This window comes from Triticum aestivum, chromosome 3A (assembly GCF_018294505.1).
Source record: "Triticum aestivum cultivar Chinese Spring chromosome 3A, IWGSC CS RefSeq v2.1, whole genome shotgun sequence".
NCBI lineage: Eukaryota > Viridiplantae > Streptophyta > Magnoliopsida > Poales > Poaceae > Triticum > Triticum aestivum.
The window spans coordinates 14,315,199-14,338,322 of NC_057800.1; positions in this window are offsets into that span (position 1 = coordinate 14,315,199).

Here is a 23,124-nt window from a genome sequence, read left to right on the forward strand (position 1 = left end):
TTGAGAAGCCAATTTCTCTTGTATGCAGAGTTCTTCTTCTTCTTCTTCTTCTTCTTCTTCCTCTCTCTCTCTCTCTCTCTCTCTCTCTCTCTCTCTCTCTCTCTCTCTCTCTCTATCTATCTCTCATCTGAAGGTAAAACATGTGTGAACATACGTGACGCGCATACACTCTCCGGTCCTGCTATTATCCACTTCTGCCGATGACAGGTGATATCCCGTGGTTGATGCGGCCGTGAACTCACCCGATGGCCATGCAGCCGCCCAGCTCCCTCACCACAAGGTCAAATTCATAAACCGCCGGGCCGAAACCTCCCTGATTTCTTGAGCAGCCTGCCTGGGAACTGTCATCGCGCCTCGTTGATTACGCAGCACCCCATGCGGGGATCTTGTGGGGAACGAGAGGTGAGGGTTTGTATCAGCAGAACCGGACAATTAGATGTCGCAGTTGCCCCCTAGAGAGTGGAGTGTGGAGAGTACCACCCAAGTTCGTCAGATTGATTCCAGCGTTAGTTTTTCTTGGAGACAAGGCTTAAAATTTCGGGGTTTCATCCTTGCCATGTATAATGTCCAGTTTCTCCGAGTTTCTTCCTCTCCATGCGCCGTCCCACTATTATTATTGCGGCGTCAAGGCTCGCTCTGATTGATTTCGTTTTCTTCTTGTTGAATCCGGCCTTGGGTTTCTAGATATGACAATGCAGTTCTCCATGCAGATTATTTGTCGATTTCATTTACCGATGGGAGATGGAACCATGATCTAGCCAGCCTCTGTAATTGTAATTACTAGTCGTCAACCCGTGTGCCTGCACGGGCTAGCATTTTTAATATTTAATATAACTTAGTTGTGAAAATTCGAAATGCCAAAAGAAATATCAATATGTTGATGTATATTAATTTTGTAACAGATGCATGTGTACCTTGATTGGACATAGAGTCCAATGAAGCTACATTGCTTCGACTATTTTGGGATTAGATTATTTGCATCCAATAATATGAATATTGTGATGTAAATTATTATAATAATACATGCATGTGTACCTTGGCTGGACATAGGGTCCAGCAAACATACATTGTTTCAAATATTTTAGCATATATCTTCGTTTCATACCCTACCTAAAAAAATGTGCATCTTCCTTTTGGCCATGGAACAGCATAGAATTATACAGTCTGTTTCTATACACAATAGTTGACACATGCTTGCCCAGGTTTCTATCAACATACAAGATATCATAGCAAATAATATACATATTGAAAAATAGATTGTCTTATATTCTCATTATACCATAGATTGTTTCTATTAGAATTTGTTTAATATTCGTCATCCATATTTCGCATAGACAATGACGTGTTTACATTAGATCTTTGTGGAGGATGATACATCCAGTTTGTTTTACAATAGTAGTATATATGTATGTACAGTTGTTTTAATGACTAATTTTTTCTTTGTTATAAGGACAAAAAATGACATGCATAGACATACTATATATGCAAATACGTATTAAGAATCTGCACCTCCAAAGAATCATGTGAAACCATGTAATTCGCAAATCGCATGCACGTCAGGCAAAGCAGTATATTCCTACAAAAATACATAATACTAATCGATACCCCAAATGATTCTACAGGCAGTGTATTAATTACCACTACAACACGATCGACTTTAGAGCACCATCGGTAAACCTCATCCTAAACTGCATCGACCATTATCATCATTAGATTGCAGCCTGCTCGGAACTTTAAGCCATGGAGAATTTTAGGGGATGGATTTGATAGTTGGCCTTTGTTAGATCAGAAACGTGGGTGTACTTTGAAGCTGGCTATGGATGGAGGAAGACGCGGCGATCCTAACAAAGAGGAAGATCAATCGACGGTTGTGGTCGCTCGTCATCCCTTGCGGTACCTAGCTTTTGGCTCCTTTGTGGTTCGTCGATGGCCATGTGGGTGGGAGAGCACACTTGATGGTGATGGGGATATCCTTCGCTGAGAAAAATTGCCACCAGCGGCCATAGATAGCAGAGGAGAATTGAAGGAGAGGAGTCAGCGGCCATGTATACACGTTGCCCTTATTTATTTATTTATTTTGTCATGGGTCCTTGTATTTTTTTTGTACACATGCATTTATGCATGGACCCATTTCTCTCTACACGTATCTGCATGAGTAGTATTGTTTGTTCTATCACATTGGATTTTTTCTTCAAAAAACTTGTCACGTTGGACTCCAATCAGGTATGGCGTACGACTGGTAGCATGGATGGACTCTAGAACATGCGTTTTAACTTACCATGTAATATAATCACGTATGACTTGTAGCATATCTATTTTTTTTTTTTGCGAAATGACAAATCGTACCATATATGGACTCTATTTTTAGCGTGTGGACACATGCGCTCATTATGGACTTGCTTTTTTTTAACTTATCAATTTGGACTTAAATCACATAATATCACGTTCAGCATATCTATTGAGGGAAAACAATCTTCACTTACCAACGTGAATATTCCTTTTTTTAATCAAACGGATCTATGTTTTTTCCTTTATATTGCTGGAGTTTTTATGGAAGGAAGATATCTTTTTTTAAGGCAACGATGGATGCTTTCTTTGTTTGAATCGTGTTAGGAGCCTTTTTCGGACCACTTGTGTTACCTAAGTTTTTTTTTATCTCCAGCATTAATTATTCAATCCAATGGTGTAATTAATTTCAATGATGTGGATTAATGAGAAGGCTTTAAAGGTGCCTCCAATTAGTAAATATAAGATAAGATAAGATTATTGAACTCTTCTTAGTCTTGTTCCCGCTCTTCCATTAGTTTTTCAGTCAGAACAATGACTTTGGCACTATTATCTGAGTCGTGCATTCCGCCCCTGAAAGAGAAGTGAGAAAAAATAGTGCTCGGATGGATCCCTCCCTCAATTTTCAGCCATTTAGGTACTAGAAGTGAGACGTCTCAGCACAATTCGATTGAGAGGGCGTGTCAACAAGTTGAACTCCAGTCGGTGAGCTAGCGCTCGGCTCTCAAAGAAGAATGAAAAATTCCATTTCAGAAAAGAAGAAGAATGAAAACCTATCTTCGTGCACACGACACAGAGCTTGTGGAGCAGGAAGCTTGTCGGGAGGGATTGTTGTCATTTTGTCACATCAATTAGCGAATGAAATCCGCACTGGATGTAACACTCTTGGGGCATGGACTTTCTGCTCCGCTCTGGCGTGATACAAAATGTTGTACAGATAGAAGATTATACTTGTGAAATTCCTGGGAACCGAACTATTTGTCAGGTTGTAAAATTCCAGGGAGAATGAGACTAGCACATTCAGTTTAATTTTTCCAGCGCCCACTTGTTGGATCTTTTAGGCCAACGGAACAAATAAATTGATAAAATGGAAATTGGAGGCAATAACAAGTATATAACATTAAGAGCACATGACGAGAAATGTATACACAAACTTGATATGGTCAGGAGGAATTCCTGCTGCACTAAAGATTCTAGGCAATAACAAGTTTTCTAACATTCTCTTAAACTAACCTAAATCTTCTAATGCATCTATAGGAGCAAACCTAAATCACCGAATGCATCAGAGTACCGACTTGATGAAGTTGGTTCTCGGAATTGTGCGAGACTTGTGCTTGATCATACGGAGCCCCTATCCCTTGCTGGTGCCTTTGTCGGGCCATGCAGTGGCAGGAGCCATTCAATATAGTTTTTATTTTATTTTTTGCTTGATAATTTTACACCCTTCATATCTTCCGACTAGATGATTTCCAGTTCGACATTATTGAAAGTTTTTGTCAGTTCGATCCGCTTCACATGCAACCCGATGATTCATTATCTTGAAAATTGGATGTGTGTTGTGTGTGTGTGTGTGGTTTGGTTTCTCGTGGAACATGAATAAATGGAATTGAAATTTTAATCACTAGGATTGCAGTTATGTCCTTAAATGATTTTGAAGAGCAGCATTTTTCTAAAACAAATAATTGTCGGGAGCTTCAGATGAAAGCAAAGAAGAGAGCGGACACACATTCACACCACTAATCTGTAGCGCCCTCGATGCGGCTATATCTCCCACGTGTCGAAGCACGACTTAGAGGCATAACCGATTTGAAAGCAATGTCACAAGTGAGGTAATCTTCACAACATCCCATGTAAATAAATAAAGGAGAAATGATACATAGTTGGCTTACTCGCCACGTCACACAAATACATGAATAACATTACATGCATCCAAATACACTCAAGGTCCGACTACGGAACCAAAATGAAGATAAACCCCAAATGCAACATAGTCCCCGATCGTCCCAACTGGGCACCACTACTGATCATCTGGGAAAGACACGTAGTAACGACGAGAGTCTTCATCGAACTCCCACTTGAGCTCGGTCATATCATCTGGAGCGGTATCATCGGTCCCTGCATCTGATTTTGGAAGTAAACTGTGAGTCACGGGGACTCAGCAATCTCACATCTTCGCGATCAAGACTATTTAAGCTTATAGGTAAGATAAGGTATGATGTGGAGCTGCAGCAAGCGACTAGCATATATGGTGGCTAACATACGCAAATGAGAGCGAGAAGAGAAGGCAAAAGCACGGTCGAACAACTATGATCAAGAAGTGATCCTAGAAAAACCCACGTCAAACATTACTCCAACACCGTTTTCACTTCCCGGACTCCGCCAAGAAGAGACCATCACGGTTACACACGCAGTTGGTGCATTTTAATTAAGTTAAGTTTCATGTTATCTACAACCGGACATTAACAAATTCCCATCTGCCCATAACGCGGGCACGGCTTTTGAAAGTTTAAATCCCTGCAGGGGAGTCCCAACTTAGCCCATCACAAGCTCTCACGGTCAACGAAGGATATTCCTTCTCCTAAGAAATTCCGATCAGACTCGGCATCCCAGTTACAAGACATCCTCGACAATGGTAAAACAAGTCCAGCAACACCGCCCGAATGTGCCGACAAATCCCGATAGGAGCTGCACATATCTCGTACTCAGGGCACACTCAGATAGGTCAAGCTACGAGTAAAACCAGCCCTTGAGTTTCCCCGAGGTGGCCCCGCAGGCTGCCCATTTCGGAAAAACACTCAGAGGAGCACTAGCCCGGGGGGGTTTAATAAAGATGACCCTTGGGCTCCGGAAACCCAAGGGAAAAAGAGGCTAGGTGGCGAATGGTAAAACCAAGGTTGGGCATTGCTGGAGGAGTTTTTATTCAAGGCGAACTGTCAAGGGGTTCCCATTATAACACAACCATGTAAGGAACACAAAATCCGAGAACATAACACCGATATGACGGAAACTAGGGCGGCAAGAGTGGAAGAAAACACCAGGTATAAGGCCGAGCCTTCCACCCTTTACCAAGTATATAGGTGAATTAAGATAAACAAGATAATATGGTGATATCCCAACAATAAACAAGTTCCAACAAGGAACGATCTCCAATCTTCCCCTGCAACTAGCAACGCTATAAGAGGGGCTGAGCAAATCGGTAACATAGCCAAACAACGGTTTGCTAGGACAAGGTGGGTTAGAGGTTTGACATGGAAATTTGGGAGGCATGATAAGCAAGTGGTAGGTATCGTAGCATAGGCATAGCAAAAGAGCGAGCATCTAGCAAGCAAAGATAGAAGTGATTTCGAGGGTATGCTCATCTTGCCTGCAAAGTTCTCAGAGTTGCCTTGATCCTCGAAAGCGTACTCAATGGGCTCCTCGTTCACGTACTCGTCTCCCGGATCTACCCAAGCAAAACAACAAGCAAAAGGAACACAATCAACCACATGCAATGCTCAAGCAACATGATGCAAACATGGTATGATATGCGGGATGCGACATGTGATGCATATGCGTGATTTGGAAAGGAATGATTGAACCTGGCCTCAACTTGGAAAATAAAGAGTGCCACTGAAAAGGTGAGGTGATTTCGGTCGAAAACGATATAAAGATCATCGGAATCGGATGCACGGTTTGGAAATGGCAAGCAAAACAAATATGGCACCGGTCTGCGATTAACAGCAAGTAGCCATCTAAATGCAACAAGAACAACATGCTACAGCTCCAACATGACAATAAAATACATGGCAGGGATCCACTCATAATGCTTGACAAAAGCTGAACACTGAGCTACGGCTAGTTCACTCAATAGCACGTTCAAACAAGCATGGCAAAAGTGCAAAACATAACAGGTTTCAGACTTAGTGAAATTAACAGCAAGTCAGGAATTTATCAACAGGAAGCAATGTTTAGAGCATGATAACTAGATGCTACAGGAACATATCACGGCAAAGCAAGGCATGGCATGAAGCTACTCAAAGCATATAACAAAAGTCCCTTAGTGACCATGAGCCAAAAGGGATCAGAAAATACAATTGCAAGCATGTGACCATATCAAAAACATAAACAGATTCAGACTTAGTGAAAAAACTGGAGCATGCAAAACAGATAACGAGTAGGCATGTTTACAAGCTCGATGCACTCACTACGAGGCATTGCATGACAAACTAAGCATACACCCAGCAAATAGACATGGCATAGAAGCTAGACATGGCAAGAACAACAACATAGTATGCACGGATCAACAACAACATCCTTGGCAAAATTGCTAAACATGTTAACAATCTGCGAGGAATATTTTATAGTAAAAGTAGAGCTCGATTGACTCAAGCTAGGGTGCTCCATCATTGCAAACAAAGACATGGATGGATAGAGCACAACATTATCTACAAAACATCCTTACTCATCATGCTGAAAAGAGGCACGGATCACTAGGAAACAACATGAACATATGGCATAAAAATAATGACAGGGCAAGGACTTAGTGAAATTCTAAGTCCCTGAAATCAGCATCAATAAGTAAGCTACTTTGCAAGCTTGTGCTAGTAACCACAAAGATCACAAAAATACATGGCATACACCCCTGTAAAGATGGCATGGCATTCTTCAAAACACATGTAGACCTCAGGATCATAGCATGCACACATTAATCATGGCAAAAATGACAAAAGTGCATTTGATGAAACAGATCTGAAACTATCCTCACATAGCCCTCTTCCAATAGCATTTCAGGCATCAAGATGAGCTCAAATGAAAATGATGCAATGAGATGAAATGATGTACTCGTCGAGACGAACATTTTGAGATGCTACACGCACGAATCGGAGCCACGTTGAGAAAATTATGACATGTCAAAGTATGCAAAAAAACCTAGGGTTAGGAGGGAAAAGTCAACCGAGAATTTGGATCTAGATCTAGATCTCGCCGGAATCACTGTTCATCACGCCTCGCGAGGTTCGTCGGCGCCGAAGTTGGACTTGGAGCCGCTCGAGAGGATGAGGGCGCCGAGGAGGAGGCGCGGCGAAGGTCCGGTGAGGCGCGGTGGCGCGGGGCGGCGCCGGAGCGGCGGAACGGCGAGCGGCGAGCTGAGGTCGCCGGCCGGCGCGAGAGGAGGTGCGGCGGAGCCGGCGAGCTCGGGCGGCGCGCGAGGGAGGCAGGCATCGGCGTCGGGCGCGGGGGCGCGGCCCGGTTGCGCGGCGAGGAGGGCCGGCCTCGGGCCCGGCGGGCTTCGGCGGCGGCGGGGACAGGAGCTGCCACGTGGCACTCGTCTATTGGAGCGGGGTGGTGTCCGGCGCGGAGGCGGACATGTCCGGCGACGGCGTGAGGAATTTTAGGGTTAGGAGGAGAGGAGACCCGGGATTTCGAGAGGGTGACCTATTTATAGAGGTAGGAGGAGCTAGGAAGCTCCAAATGAGGTGCGGTTTGCGGCCACGCGATCATGATCGAACGGTCTAGGTGATGGAAGAGGTTTAGGTGGGTTTTTGGCCACTTTGGAAGGGTGTTGGGCTGCAACACACACGAGGCCTTTTTGGTCCCTCGGTTGACCGTTGGAGTATCAAACGAAGTCCAAATAGTACGAAACTTGACAGGCGGTCTACCGGTAGTAAACCAAGGCCGCATGACAAGTCTCGGTCCAATCCAAAAACGTTTAACACCCGCACATGAAAAGAGGTAGAAAGGGACACCGGGTGACATAGGAGCGCCGGAATGCAAAACGGACAACGGGGAAAAAGCTCGGATGCATGAGACGAACACGTATGCAAATGCAATGTACATGATGACATGATATGAGATGCAAGACAAAGACAAAACACACGGAGACAAAAACCCAACAACGCGGAAATAAAATAACTTAGTGCCGAAAAAGGCAAGAGTTGGAATACAATTAAGGTAGGTTACATCCGGGGTGTTACAACACTCCACCACTACGAAAGGATCTCGTCCCGAGATCTAGGACTGGAAAAACTCTGGGTACTCATAACGGAGGTGATCCTCGCATTCCCAGGTGGCTTCACGGTCGGAATGATGTGACCACTTGACTTTCAGGAATTTGATAGACTTGTTGCGAGTCTTGCACTCAGTTTCTTCAAGAATAGCGACTGGGTGCTCATGATAAGACAGGTCTTCTTGGAGATCAATGTCTTCGAAGTTGACGGTGCGGTCAGGAGTCTTGAAGCACTTGCGGAGTTGAGACACGTGAAACACGTCGTGCACGTTTGCAAAGTTGGAGCGAAGCTCAAGTTGATAGGCGAGATCGCCTCTCTTGCTGACGATCTTGAAAGGACCCACGTATCTAGGGGCAAGCTTCCCTTTGATACTGAAGCGACGAGTACCTTTCATTGGAGAGACGCAGAGGTAAACATGGTCTCCGATCTCGAAAACCAAGTCACGATGCTTGCTATCATAGTAACTCTTCTGGCGCGATTGCGTGGCTTTGAGATTGTCACGAATGACTTTGCACATCTCTTCTGCCTCTGTGATCAAGTCATTGCCAAGAAGTTGACGTTCACCAGTCTCTGACCAGTTAAGAGGAGTACGGCACTTCCTGCCATAGAGAATTTCAAATGGGGCCTTGCCCGAACTCGCTTGGAAGCTGTTGTTGTAGGAGAACTCAGCATATGGAAGACAATCTTCCCACTTCATACCGAAAGAGATGACGCAAGCCCTGAGCATATCTTCGAGAATTTGATTGACTCGCTCGACTTGGCCACTAGTTTGAGGATGAAAAGCTGTGCTGAAACGGATGTTGGTGCCCATGGCCTTCTGAAAAGAATCCCAGAACTTGGAGGTGAAGATGCTGCCACGATCTGAAGATATCAACTGTGGAATGCCGTGCAGAGAGACAATCCGGGAGGTATATAGCTCTGCCAATTGAGTTGCTGTGATAGATTCTTTGATAGGAAGGAAATGAGCCACTTTAGTGAGTTTGTCGATGACAACGAAGATAGAATCATTGACACGCTTGGACTTTGGAAATCCAGTCACGAAGTCCATCTCAATATGTTCAAACTTCCATTCTGGAATGGCAAGAGGTTGAAGGAGACCAGCTGGTCGTTGATGTTCTGCTTTCACTCTTCTGCGGACATCACATTCATTCACGAACTAAGCAATCTCACGCTTCATTCGAGTCCACCAATACGACTGCTTGAGGTCCTGGTACATCTTTGTACTTCCAGGGTGGATAGAGAGGAGTGAATTGTGAGCCTCGTTCATAATGACTTTACGAAGATCACCTTTAGGCACAACAATGTGATCCTCGAAGAATAGAGTATCCTTGTCATCAAGACGATACCACTTGTACTTGGGTTGATTCTTGGCAATCCAAATCTTCACCTTCTTCACCATAGCATCAAGAAGTTGAGCCTCGCGAATCTTATCTTCCAAAGTAGGAGAGACTTGGAGGTTGACCAGAAATCCTTGAGGAACAACTTGCAGATTGAGTTTGTGGAAAGCTTCACAAAGCTCGGGTTGGTAAGGCTTGAGAATCAAACTGTTGCAGTAAGCCTTCCTGCTCAATGCGTCAGCAATTACATTGGCCTTGCCTGGAGTATATTAAATACTCGGATTATACTCTTGAATCATTTCGACCCAACGAGTCTGCCTGAGGTTGAGATTAGGCTGAGTGAAGATGTACTTGAGACTCTTGTGCTCAGTGAAGATGTCCACTTTTCGTCCCAATAAGAGATGTCTCCAAGTTAAAAGAGCATGCACAACTACCACCAACTCGAGGTCGTGAGTGGGATAGTTCTTTTCATTGGGCTTCAACTGGCGAGAGGTATAGGCCACAACTTTCTTCTCTTGCATCAACACTGCACCAAGACCTTGAAGGGAAGCATCACAGAAGACCTCGAACGGTTTGGATTCATCAGGAGGAGTCGGAACTGGAGCAGTGACTAACTTCTCTTTCAGGGTGTTGAAAGCGATGTCACATTCAGGAGACCAGACGTACTTCACATGCTTCTGGAGAAGGTTGGAAAGAGGCTTCGCGATCTTAGAGAAGTTCTCAACGAACCTTCGACAATAGCTTGTGAGACCAAGGAAGGTGTGGAGTTACTTCACATTCTGAGGTGGTTCCCAATTCACGATTGCAGACACCTTCTTAGGATTCACAGCAATGCCCTTGGTAGAAATGATATGCCCAAGGTAGAGAACCTCATCGAGCCAAAACTCGCACTTTGAAAACTTGGCATAGAACTGATGTTCTCTGAGTTTATCCAGCACCAAACGCAAGTGCTTGGCATGATCCTCCTTTTTCTTGGAAAAGACCAAAATGTCATCGAGGTAGACCAAGACGAAGTCATTTGTGTAGGCGTTGAAGATGAAGTTCATCATGCGAGAGAATGTCGGAGGAGCGTTGACGAGGCCGAAAGACATGACAGTGTATTCATATGAACCATAGCTTGTTCTGAATGCTGTCTTGGGGATATCGTGCTCACGAATGCGAATCTGATGATAGCCCATATGGAGATCAAGCTTGGAGAATACTTGAGCACCTTTGAGTTGTTCAAACAGCTCATTGATGTTGGGAAGTGGATACTTGTTCTTTATAGTCTTCTTGTTCAATGGACGGTAGTCGACACAGAGTCGGTCCGTTCCATCCTTCTTCTTCACAAAAAGAACTCCACAACCCCATGGAGAAGAACTAGGTCGGATGAGACCCATTCGCTCTTGAATATCAAGTTGCTTCTTCAGCTCCTTCAACTCTTCAGGTCCAAGCTTGTAAGGACGTTTGCAAACAATTTCCGTGCCAGGCTCAAGATCGATGACGAATTCAACTGGCCGGTGCGGAGGCATTCCTGGAAGCTCTTCTGGAAAGACGTCTTGATATTCGAAAACGACTGGAATTTGAGAGATGGCATCCAGCTCGCCCTTCTCGTTGAGAGAAAATAGTCGGATGGTATCATCCCTTGCGGCAAAGAAAATTACATCCTCAGACGAATGAGTCAATTGAATCTGCCTGGTAGCACAATCAAGCTGAGCCTTGTGCTTAGAAAGCCAGTCCATTCCAAGAATAAGATCGATATCCGAGTTACCAAGGACCATTGGGGAAGAAATAAACTTATAGTCGCCCAATGTGATAGTAACATCTGGAACCTCCAAACTGGCACTCAAATGTTTACCGGGAGAAACGATATCCATTGATTTGCCCAAATGAGAAGAAACGAATTCATTCCTGGCAAAAAATGGCTTTGACATGAAACAATGCGATGCACCAGTATCAAAAAGTACTTTTGCAGGAACATCGTTAACAGGAAGGTTACCCATGATCACATCTGATGAGTCATCTGTCTGAGCTGCATTCAACAAGTTGACCTTGGCGTGCTTGGGGTTATGCTTGAGCACTGCATTGCTAGCAGATCTCACAGGAGGAGGAGGAGGAAGACGCCTCTGATTGAAGCATTTATTGGCATAGTGACCCTTCTGTTGGCACTTATTGCACGTGACCTCTGAAAGCGGACGGTGATACGGAGCACTTGATCTTGGAGCTTGAAACGAAGTCTTGTTCTGAAAGCCTAGGTTGGGTGGGTGGGAAGATCCATTGCCACCTTTGCTCTTCTGCTGATAAGGCTGACGGAACGGAGGAGGAGGAAGCCAATACTTTTGCTGCTTAGCCACTTGAGTTGAGGAAGAAGGAGTAGCATCTCTGAATCGCTTCTTGGAAGCATCACACTTGAGTTGAGCAGTCTCTTACTTCATTGCCATATTGTAGAACTCATCGTACTTCTTCGGCTCAAAAAGGACGAGAGCTAGTTGGAGATCTTTTCTGAGGCCACCCCTGAACTAATAAATCATGCTCTTCTCGTCAGGGACGTCTTGCTTGGCGAAACGAGCGAGCCTCTGGAATATAATGTTATACTGGTAAACAGACAAGCTGCCTTGCTTCAGGTTGCGGAATTCCTCACGCTTGCTTTCAACAACACTCTGAGGAATGTGATGAGCTTTGAAGTCTTGACGGAATTCATCCCAGGTAATCACACGGCCTCGTCTGGAATCTTTGTATTGCTGAAACCATTCTGCAGCTTGGTCTTTGAGTTGGAAGGAGGCAAACTTGACAAAATCCTCAGGCCTGACGTTACTGCACTCGAAATGCTTGCAGATATCCACGAGCCAATCATCAGCGTCTGAGGCCTCGACACAGTTGTTGAAGGTCTTTGGCTGGTTAGCAAGGAACTGGTTGAGTGTAGCAAATTGATTCTGATTGTTGCCATGGCCTTGGTTCCCTTGGTTGCGCTCTTGCAAAATTTGCATGATCAGCTGCGTGTTTGCATTGGTAGCAGCCATCACAGCTTGCCATGCCTCCGGAGGTGGAGGTGGTGGTGGCGGATCCTGATTCTGATGCTGACCCTTAGCAGGAGCCATCCTGAAGAGGGTGACATCCGTTAGCATCTTGACAGACAAATATTGAAGCTGAATCCAACGGATAGAAATTGCAACATATAGTCTTCACATCCGAACAAAATGAACGAATGCATTCCAATCGAAATGGTCACATATCCATAAATTGAGAAGCCACTTAGATAGAGGTAGAAGAATAAAACAACAAGGTACGGGCATGAACAAATACTTGGTGAGGATTACCCAATCCCAACCAAATATCCGCGGAAGAAGAACTAGAGCTACAAGAATTCCCACCTATGAAACTCCCGAACCTTTCCGGTTATGCAATCAGGTGTTGAGGATACAAGGGAAGCATAATATCTCACCCAAAGCTAGCAAAACCTACATCCAGTTGTATCCATCCTTCAACACATAACCAAGAGACCTTCGGAAATCATTTACCTCAACCTTCGAAAAGCATCCGTTATACGAGTTATGGCAATACTCCCGAACTCCCGCCCCAGTACTGGGTGGCGTCGAGGTTATCTCACCAGCAACTGTATAAAAGAGATTTTCGATGTCGGTGAAACTCAGGTATTCCAGAATCTCAACGATAAAATTGTGACGACAACACCTCGGAGCTCAACTCCCCGGGACACTGCCACAACCCCTAAATGTCAGGAGGCACCAAGAACAATGTTCTCGTCACAAAACCATCAGAACAATTCCAAGATACCCTCGTGATCCTAAAAAAATTAGTGAAATTTAAGAAGAGAAGAGTCAAAACTCTACGTCAGGATGCCTCACCAGAGCGACGAAGAGACTGGGGAGTAAAAAGAAATCTTACTCTCCGATATATATAATTGTAAATGACTCAAAACATATTTCTAGACTCAACAACGCCAACGATTCGATCAAGCAGGGGGCTCCTAAGGTCGGGGAAGGCTCTGATACCAACTTGTAACACCCTCAATGCGGCTATATCTCCCACGTGTCGAAGCACGACTTAGAGGCATAACTGCATTGAAAGCAATGTCGCAAGTGAGATAATCTTCACAACATCCCATGTAAATAAATAAAGGGGAAAGGATACATAGTTAGCTTACACTCGCCATGTCACACAAATACATAAATAACATTACATGCATCCAAATACACTCAAGGTCCGACTACGGAACCAAAATGAAGATAAACCCCAAATGCAACATAGTCCCTGATCGTCCCAACTGGGCACCACTACTGATCGTCTGGGAAAGACACGTAGTAACGACGAGAGTCTTCATCGAACTCCCACTTGAGCTCGGTCATATCATCTGGAGCGGTATCATCGGTCCCTGTATCTGGTTTTGGAAGTAAACTGTGAGTCACGGGGACTCAGCAATCTCACACCCTTGCGATCAAGACTATTTAAGCTTATAGGTAAGGTAAAGGTATGATGTGAAGCTGCAGCAAGCGACTAGCATATATGGTGGCTAACATACGCAAATGAGAGCGAGAAGAGAAGGCAAAAGCACGGTCGAACAACTATGATCAAAAAGTGATCCTAGAACAACCTACGTCAAATATTACTCCAACACTGTGTTCACTTCCCGGACTCCGCCGAGAAGAGACCATCACGGTTACACACGCGGTTGGTGCATTTTAATTAAGTTAAGTTTCATGTTATCTACAACTGGACATTAACAAATTCCCATCTGCCCATAACCGCGGGCACGGCTTTCGAAAGTTCAAATCCCTGCAGGGGAGTCCCAACTTAGCCCATCACAAGCTCTCACGGTCAACGAAGGATATTCCTTCTCCCAAGACATTCCGATCAGACTCCGCATCCCGGTTACAAGACATCCTCGACAATGGTAAAACAAGTCCAGCAACACCACCCGAATATGCCGACAAATCCCGATAGGAGATGCACATATCTCGTTCTCAGGGCACACTCAGATAGGTCAAGCTACGAGTAAAACCAGCCCTTGAGTTTCCCCGAGGTGGCCCCGCAGGCTGCCCATTTCGGACCAACACCCAAAGGAGCACTGGCCCGGAGGGTTTAATAAAGATGACCCTTGGGCTCCGGAAACCCAAGGGAAAAAGAGGCTAGGTGGCGAATGGTAAAACCAAGGTTGGGCATTGCTGGAGGAGTTTTATTCAAGGCGAACTGTCAAGCGGTTCCCATTATAACCCAACCGTGTAAGGAACGCAAAATCCGGGAACATAACACCGATATGACAGAAACTAGGGCGGCAAGAGTGGAACAAAACACCAGGCATAATGCCGAGCCTTCCACCCTTTACCAAGTATATAGGTGCATTAAGATAAACAAGATAATATGGTGATATCCCAACAATAAACAAGTTCCAACAAGGAACGATCTCCAATCTTCACCTGCAACTAGCAACGCTATAAGAGGGGCTGAGCAAAGCGGTAACATAGCCAAATAACGATTTGCTAGGACAAGCTGGGTTAGAGGTTTGACATGGCAATTTGGGAGGCATGATAAGCAAGTGGTAGGTATCATAGCATAGGCATAGCAAAAGATCGAGCATCTAGCAAGCAAAGATAGAAGTGATTTCGAGGGTATGCTCATCTTGCCTGCAAAGTTCTTAGAGTTGCCTTGATCCTCGAAAGTGTACTCAACGGGCTCCTCGTTCACGTACTCGTCTCCCGGCTCTACCCAAGCAAGAACAACAAGCAAAAGGAACACAATCAACCACGTGCAATGCTCAAGCAACATGATGCAAACATGGTATGATATGCGGGATGCGACATATGATGCATATGCATGATTTGGAAAGGAATGATTGAACCTGGCCTCAATTTGAAAAACCAAGAGTGCCACTGGAAAGGGAGGTGATTTCGGTCGAAATTGATATAAAGATCACCGGAATCGAATGCACGGTTTGGAAATGGCAAGCAAAACAAATATGGCACCGGTCTGCGATTAACAACAAGTAGCCATCTAAATGCAACAAGAACAACATGCTACAGCACTCCAACATGACAACAAAATACATGGCAGGGATCCACTCATAATGCTTGACAAAAAATGAACAATGAGCTACGGCTAATTCACTCAATAGCAGGTTCAAACAAGCATAGCAAAAGTGCAAAAGATAACAGGTTTCAGACTTAGTGAAATTAACAGCAAGTCAGAAATTGATCAACATGAAGCAATGTTTAGAGCATGATAACTAGATGCTACAGGAACATATCATGGCAAAGCAAGGCATGGCATGAAGCTACTCAAAGCATATAACAAAAGTTCCTTAGGTACCATGAGCCAAAAGGGATCAGAAAATACAATTGCAAGCATGTGAACATAGCAAAAACATAAACAGATACGGACTTAGTGAAAAAACTGGAGCATGCAAAACAGATAACGAGTAGGCATGTTTACGAGCTCGATGCACTCACTACGAGGCATTGCATGACAAACTAAGCATACACCCAGCAAATAGACATGGCATAGAAGCTAGACATGGCAAGAACAACAACATAGTATGCACGGATCAAGAACAACATCCTCGGCAAAATTGCTAAACATGTTAACAATCTGCCAGGTATATTTTATAGTAAAAGTAGAGCTCGATTGACTCAAGCTAGGGTGCTCCATAATTGCAAACAAAGACATGGATGGATAAAGCACAACATTATCTACAAAACATCCTTACTGATCATGCTGAAAAGAGGCACGGATCACTAGGAAACAACATGAACATATGGCATAAAAATAATGACAGGGCAAGGACTTAGTGAAATTCTAAGTCCCTGAAATCAGCATTAATGAGTAAGCTACTTTGCAAGCTTGTGCTAGTAACCACAAAGATCACAAAAATACATGGCATACACCCCTGTAAAGATGGCATGGCATTCTTCAAAACACATGTAGACCTCAGGATCATAGCATGCACACATTAATCATGGCAAAAATGACAAAAATGCATTTGCTGAAACAGATCTGAAACTATCCTCACATAGCCCTCTTCCAATAGCATTTCGGGCATCAAGATGAGCTCAAATGAAAATGATTCAATGAGATGAAATGATGTACTCGTCGAGACGAACATTTTGATATGCTACACGCACGAATCGGAGGCACGGTGAGCAAATTATGACATGTCAAAGTATGCAAAAAAACCTAGTGTTAGGAGGGAAAAAGTCAACCGAAAATTTGGATCTGGATCTAGATCTCGCCGGAATCACTGTTCATCACGCCTCGCGAGGTTCGTTGGCACCGGAGTTGGACTTGGAGCCGCCGGAGAGGACGAGGGCGCCGAGGAGGAGGCGCGGCGAAGGTCCGGCGAGGCGCGGTGGCGCGGGGTGGCGCCGGAGCGGCGGAACGGTGGGCGGTGAGCTGAGGTCGCCGGCCGGCGCGAGAGGAGGCGCGGCAGAGCCGGCGAGCTCGGGCGGCACGCGAGGGAGGCAGGCGGCGGCGTCGGGCGCGGGGGCGCGGCCCGGTTGCGCGGCGAGGAGGGCCGGCCTCGGGCCCGGCGGGCTTCGACGGCGGCGGGGACAGGAGCTGCCACGTGGCGCTCGTCTATTGGAGCTGGGCGGTGTCCGGCGGCGGCGCGAGGAATTTTAGGGTTAGGGGGAGAGGAGACCCGGGATTTCGAGAGGGTGACCTATTTATAGAGGTAGGAGGAGTTAGGAAGCTCCAAATGAGGTGCAGTTTGCGGCCACGCGATCATGATCGAACGGTCTAGGTGATGGAAGGGGTTTAGGTGGGTTTTGGGCCACTTTGGAAGGGTGTTGGGCTGCAACACACACGAGGCCTTTCGGTCCCTCGGTTGACCGTTGGAGTATCAAACGAAGTCCAAATGGTACGAAACTTGACAGATGGTCTACCGGTAGTAAACCAAGGCCGCATGAAAAGTCTCGGTCTAATCCGAAAACGTTTAACACCCGCACACGAAAAGAGGTAGAAAGGGACACCGGGTGACATAGGAGCGCCGGAATGCAAAACGGACAACGGGGGAAAAGCTCGGATGCATGAGACGAACACATATGTAAATGTAATGCACATGATAAAATGATATGAGATGCAAGACAAAGACAAAACACACAAAGACAAAAACCCAACAACGAGAAAATAAAATAACTTAGTGCCAAAAAAGGCAAGAGTTGAAATACAATTAAGGTAGGTTACATCCGGGGTGTTACATAATCCAAACAATCTAGAGAGTTCATCTAATGGTTGCATGCTAGTCTAGTAGGTTGCTGGGGATCGGCCCCATCCATGGACGTGCCCAGTTTTAGTTCTCTAGAATAATCATATAAATATGTGTACTTCTTGTTTGGCACATGTGTGGGGCTGATTATTCTTCTGTAAGTCTTACACCTATGTATCTTGTATAAGGTGAAACATGTAGCACCTTAGCAATTACTTCATCAACGGAAAAAATAAATAAATAACAATTACTTCATCAATTCAAGCTTTAAGATGTGTGAACTCTATATTGGCTGGTCATAGTGGGGAGTAACTTATACTAGTGTCATGCATACGACACTAGTCTAAGTTACTACTTCCATAGTGCAAAGTAATATAATAGTAGTGTCATAGGTGGATTCATTTATTAGCTTGTAGACTCATCTTTTCTCGGGAAGCGCTATGTTACAGTAACATATTATGTTACTCTAAGCACCTCTCTCCTCATTAACTACGTGCCACATAAGCAAAAAAAATTTGAAGTGTGCTATGTTACTATTTAAGTTACTCCCACTATGACTAGCCTTAGTTAAGTATACCTATTCCGCAACTCAAGAAAATTTATCACATGTAGACAAATAAGTTCTCCACCAACTTTCACCTGCTCAAATATTGATTTCCCCCTTTATATAAGCCACTCTCTTTCCATAGGAGTAGATAGATATGTCACGCCTTCACTTTGTTTTAACTTGTTGGTAACATTAGCCGAGTCATCAAATAGGCCGTAGTCATATAAACAATAGAGGGGCATGCACATGAAAGAAGCTAAAAAGATAAATGAACAAACGATGGAAATATGAGGCGTCGGTAATTGGGGTGGAGCGACCTTGACAACTGACACGGGATTGAAATGATTATGGTGTGAGGCCTTCGTCCCAAGTCGAGCAGGACTTGAAGAAACCACGGTTGTAGTGCTCGAAACCGCTAGCATTACAAGTATCTTGTGTGTTTCATTAGGCACCATGCACGTGGATTACAAGCAAGCACGGTTGTCCTTCCCTATCAGAGAGGGAGCTTGATCGAGTTTTTGACGTAACCTTTAGTTTCGTCACACATTGTATTCGAGGGAACCTGCACAAAGATGTACCATATAGTTCTTACAGGTTAGTTAATGGCGTAAATCAATAATAACCTCCATCGGTAAGATGCAAATAAATAAATTATTATAGAACAGATTAACCTCTTGTCAGTTTCCCTTTGGAAAGTTATTTCAAGAAATGCATAGAGTTCTTTTCTGTATTCTTTTATGTCCATATTTTAATCTGAAGATAAAAGCACGTGTGAATATATGTGACACGCGTACTCTCTCCGGTCCTACTATTATCCACTTCCGCTGCTGCCCGCCGTCGGCGAGATCCCGTGGTTGATGCGGCCGTGAACTCCCCCGATGGCCACGCAGCCGCCCAGCTCCTCGCCACAAGGTCAGATTCCTCACCTCGGCCCGATTTCTTGATCTGCCTGGTCAGATTTTCCAAATTATTTTGAAACTTTTTAATATATTTTTTGAATTTTTGTAAATACCGAGCTCAAAAATAGCAAATCAGACGGATCACAGCATGACGTGAATCACCTAGCAGATGTGTGATGAACTCAGTGTAAGGATCATCCTGCCACTTATAAAAATGGCAATCAACATCCTGTAGCACACACATGTGTGATGAACAACAACAAGCATCAGTCCACTATGCGCCGTGTGAACTCAAATACAGAATATGAGTAGAGTCCGGAAAAACCGATATTTTACCTTCGTTTTTGAGAAATTGTAGTACCGGCACCCTGGATTCGCAAGGGTCCGGGAAATCCAGCACGATGCCTTCACGTTGCAGTGGCACGGAATCTCTGGTGCATACTGGAGCGACCACTCCTGGTATGGCACAGGCGAATGTGACTGCGACGGCGAGGTCAGCGACGAGGGGCTAAATTCCGTGTTTTGACCTTTTTCTAATATCTATTTGAGATCTGACCCTAGTTTGATAAAATTTCAAGATCTGGCCCTTTTACTACCGTTAAGGTCCATGGCGGTAGGGTCTAACAGCCTACCGCCAAGGTCCCTGGCGGTAAGGTTGCATGCCCTACCGCAAAATTCTTCTAAATGTTGAACACAGTGCGTGCTCGTGCCTACCGCCAAGCACCTTGGCGTTAGGGTTGTACAGTCTACCGCCAGTATGTTTGGCGGTAGGGATATTTCCTACCGCCAAGGTCCCTAGCGGTAGGCTGTTACACCCTACCGCCATGAACCCTGTCGGTAGCAAAAGGGTCAGATCTTGAATTTTTTTTCAAACTAGGGCCAGATCTCGAATAGATATCAGAAAAGGGTCAACAAACAAAATTTTGCCGCGACGAGGTGATGTGGCTCCTTGAAGAGATAGAGGACGGCGGCCGCGACATCTATGCCGACGAAGAGCTGCGCACATCCAGGACGAAAACGAATCGCCACCAGAAGAAGAGAGGAATATAGCTAAGGTTCCTCGCGACAGAGAGAAATAAAGGAGGGGGTGTTGGATTTCAACGCATTAGCCTCATTTGGGGGAAAAGTATACTTTGCTCTTCTCTTCCCACAATTAATCTAGGCAATCAAGAGAGTCCATCCACAGTGGTTGCATGCTGATCCATTGGTTTTTTACATAATGGCCCATCGATGGTTGCGCCTGATTTTACTTCTCTAGAATGATCGTATTAGGCCTTCTTTGGTTCATATGATAGGAATATTATAGGAAGTGAAATAACATGCATCTCAATTCCTATAAAAAAAAGATGTCATTTGATGCATATGATAGGAATTTTTTCACCGAGTCTAGGCTAATGTTTTTCCCCTTTGAAATGTGAATGATTGAACCCTATCCTACATAGGAATATGAATCCATTCCTACAAACCAAAAGGCTCCATAGGATTTAATTTTTTTGAAAATCCTATCCTATGAAATTCCTACAAGATTCCTACAAACCAAAGGAGGCCTAATGTGTGTAGTGCTTGTTCGGGACATGTGTGGGTCTACTGATAAAGAACGGATTGCTTCTGCCCATTTAATGTCAGTACTTTTACAGAAACCCCCCTCTATTTTTAGGTAATTAACCAGCTATCCACATTTAAGTGAGAAAACAAACCTTTTTACTATTTTTATAGAAAAACCCCTCCCTTCCTGGTAAATAACCCACACTCTACCATTAAGTGATGGAAACGAATCGTCTTTGACATTTTAGCAGAAACCCCCTGCCGTTTGTATAATTAACCCGCAATCCATCTAGAACAAATAATAATTTTAAAAAGTACCCGAATCTTTTAAATCCTAACTCCAACTTTAACATGTTATATATGAAATTTGATTAGAAAAATGTGTAGAATATGAATGTCATGTTATTTTACCTGTTAAATCTTTCTAAAATGGTATTTAGGGTGCAACCCTAATCAATAGGGCACAATCCATCTTTCTTTCGTATCGACACTGACTTGGATTGCAATGAACGCCTCATCAAAGCCAAATTGGAGATGAAAAAAAACATTGATAACAATGCATGTATGCCTTGGCATAATCTTGCATGAAAAAAAGCAGATTTCTCATCTTATACCGAGAGAGACGCCTCGGCAAGACCTATTGGGGTCTTAGTCATGGTTATTGGGTTAGGGCCGTGCGGTATTTTCTTCTCACGTTGCAACGCACATGCTCTTTTGCTAGTAAGTCTTACATATGTGTATCTTGTAAGGTGAAACATGTAGCACCTTACCAATTTACTTCATCAGTTCAAGCTTTAAGAATAGTAAAATCTACATTAGTTAAGAAAATTATACCCACTACAACTTAAGAAAATTTACCACATGTAGATTAATAAGTTCTCCACCAACCTTCATCTGAGTAAATATTGATTTCTCCCTTTATATAAGCCGCTCTCTTTTCATAGGAGCAGACATATATGTTGGGCGGTTTCACTTTGTTTTAATTTGTTAGTAGCATTTGTCTAGGTCATCAAGTAGGTAGGTAGAGAGCACATGAGTGAGAGAAGCTAAAGAGATAAATGAACACACGATGGAAATAGGAGGCGTGGTAATCGGGGTGGATCGACCATGTCATGTGCCACATGAGCAAAATGATTACGATGCCATGGCTTCACGACAAGTCGAGCATGACCTGCAAGACACGCGGCTAAGTGGATCTGATCTCCATTACGAGTTGTCTTGTGTGTTTCGTTAGACACCGTGCATGTAGATTACAAGCAAGTATGAAGGACCTTCCTCCTAGATAGAGTACTCTGGGACAACTTTGCTGTTACTTCTAGTCTCGTCGCACCCTGCTGCGTCGCCACCGATAGAGCGAATTGTATAGAACGAAATTGTTTCGTATAGTTCTTGCATAGAAAAAAAAATCATTTTAGAACGGATAGTTGCCAAATTGCTACTGTAGCCAATTTCCTATTGAAAAGCTGTTCATATATGACTCCCCAAAAAAAATAAAGGAAAACGTTTAAAATCATCCGGTTGATTTCCTCCTCGTGTAAACCTCCTTTCCCACGCGACACGTGCCATGTGGGGTCAACCAGCCAACCTTATCTTCTCCCCTTCCACCCGTCTTTCTTTCCATCGCTTTTCCCCTTTTCTCATCTATCTCATCTACCATTGATATGAAGAGATGCTTGCTCCATGGCCGACCACCGCGCATCCCTTGCCATTGGCAACATCCACCGCTGCTGCAGGCCAAGGACGGCATGCGGCCATGGCAGCAACCACCACGTTGCGGTGTTGCGCCCCACTCATGCTGCATCGCAGCATCCCGTCGCCGCCATGCTTCGTCCCAGCACCCAGTGTCGCCGTCATGCTGGTGGTGGCGCTGCAGTGAAGCTTCGCCGGTGGGCTGCAATGAAGCATCGTCGGGACCGTTGATGTTGCAAGGACTCGCCAGTGCTTAGACGGCGGGCTGCAATGAAGCATTGTCCTTGGGCCGTCTGTGCTGCAAGGAGTCGCCGGTGGGCTGCAATGAAGCATCGTCGGGACCGTTGATGTTGCAAGGACTCGCCAGTGCTTAGACGGCGGGCTGCAATGAAGTATTGTCCTTGGGCCATCGGTGCTGCAAGGAGTCGCCGGTGCTCTGACGGCGGGATGCAATGAAGCATTTGTCGGGCCGTCGGTGTTGTATGGAGTGACCAGTGCTCGGACGGCGGGCTCCATTGAAGCATGGTCGGGGCCGTCGGGGCTGCAAGCAGTCGCCGGTGCTCCGACAACGGGAGGCAATGAAGCATCATCTGGGCTGTCGGTGTTGCGATGAAGCTTCACTAGCCGCAGTTGTTGTAATGGC